The sequence below is a fragment of the Bidens hawaiensis genome, unplaced genomic scaffold, assembly GCF_021521415.1.
Source record: "Bidens hawaiensis isolate Kalapana, Puna unplaced genomic scaffold, B.hawaiensis_p1.1 tig00007427_1, whole genome shotgun sequence".
In the NCBI taxonomy this organism is placed as follows: domain Eukaryota; kingdom Viridiplantae; phylum Streptophyta; class Magnoliopsida; order Asterales; family Asteraceae; genus Bidens; species Bidens hawaiensis.
The window spans coordinates 239,380-240,947 of record NW_027491518.1 but is presented as its reverse complement, the minus strand read 5'-3'; the positions used below and the strand labels follow the sequence as shown (position 1 = coordinate 240,947).

General features: G+C 36.4%; 1 pseudogene; it reads left to right on the top strand.

Annotated features, from left to right (window-relative positions):
- The first annotated feature begins 259 nt into the window (after window positions 1–259).
- On the top strand, window positions 260–1,311 carry LOC143635277 (oxysterol-binding protein-related protein 1C pseudogene; annotated as a pseudogene).
- The last annotated feature ends 257 nt before the right edge of the window (window positions 1,312–1,568 follow it).

Sequence of the window (1,568 nt, the reverse complement as noted above, 5' to 3'; positions counted from 1 at the left end):
ATAATAACATCCAGGGATAGGAAGTAGAAACGTACACCACCTGTGAAATTATGAGTGGTTAATTAGGACCATGAACGCATATGGAAAGCTAGACTTCTTTAGAAACTGAAAAGAAATGAATGGTACCCTTAACTATTAATTCGCCGAGAAAAACGTTTTCCATTTCTCTTTCTAATTTGTCTCCCCAGTCTAAAAAAATAAAAATGAATTTATCCGGCAACCAAATGCCCACATTTTCGATCAAAAACCACTAATCATCATGCCTTCTGCTACCGTAGTCACAACGGTGCCACCGATAGCCACAACAAGGTTATCTGGGATCTTGGATAAGTGGGTCAATTGTGGCAAAGGCTGGAAACCAAGATGGCTTGTCTTACAAGATGGTGTGCTTTCATATTACAAGATTAATCATGGTCTCGACAAAAACATGGTTTCAAAGGAAATCGATAAAGGATGTCGGGTCATTGGCAGCTGTTCGCCTCACCACCGCAAGCCCCTTGGCGAACTTCACCTCAAGGTTGGTTAACATTCTATTTAATATGTTGATAGAATTCACTATTAGAAATCTGGGTCGTTTTCAATAACATTATCGGTCTTAAAAGCGTAGCAAATAGAATTTAAATATTTAACGACTGTTTTCTAACAAACATGATTTCGTTGGAAATACGAAAACTTTTTCCTAAAAATATTTAACACGCATTTCCAACGTGAAACTTTTTTTACTCATTTCCGATTATGTTTTTCCTACACACATTTCTTGCGCATTACATGTGTTTTCCTATGCATTTCCGGTGAATAAAAAAGCTTATTATTGTAAGAAAATTCATTTTTTCTACTAAAAATACAGAAAAATCAGATATAACTACTAATTTATGCCATGTAGGTATTTGATCTATGTTGTTCAGATTATTTGATGAGATTCTTTTATTTGTTGTTAACTAATTCCAGGTATCCTCAATTCGGGAAAGTAGGTCAGATGACCGAAGGTTTTCAATATATACAGGCACGAACAAGCTGCATTTACGGGCAAACAATCAGGAAGATCAAAAGGAATGGATGGAAGCCTTGAAGACTGCAAAGCGAATGTTCCCACGAATGTCTAATCGGGAATTGATAAACACTATGAGCACTGAAATTACGGTTTCAACAGAATTGTTAAGAGCGAGATTATTGAAAGAAGGCGTAAATGAGGAAATCGTTCAAGACGCCGAAAAGATTATGATGAGTGAGTTTTCGGATATGCAATCGCAGCTTGCGGTTCTGAGAAAGAAACTAAGGATTCTTATCGATAGGGCTTGTAGTAAATATTGAAACATGTGGTGTGGTAATAAATCGAGCTTGTTATAGGGTTGTTTTTTTTGTTACAAGACGCATATCGACTTGATAAAGATGGGTATTTGCGACCATCAAATCCGTCATAAATTGCAACGTTTTGGCCGTAGCAAATCAAATCGAAGCCAACTGTTTGTAACAGAAAACTTCTAAAGATAAGGGACCAAAATATTGGTTTTTATACTTGTAACGGAAAATGCCATAGGAACTATATGTTACCAGGTTCCTTTAGAGCA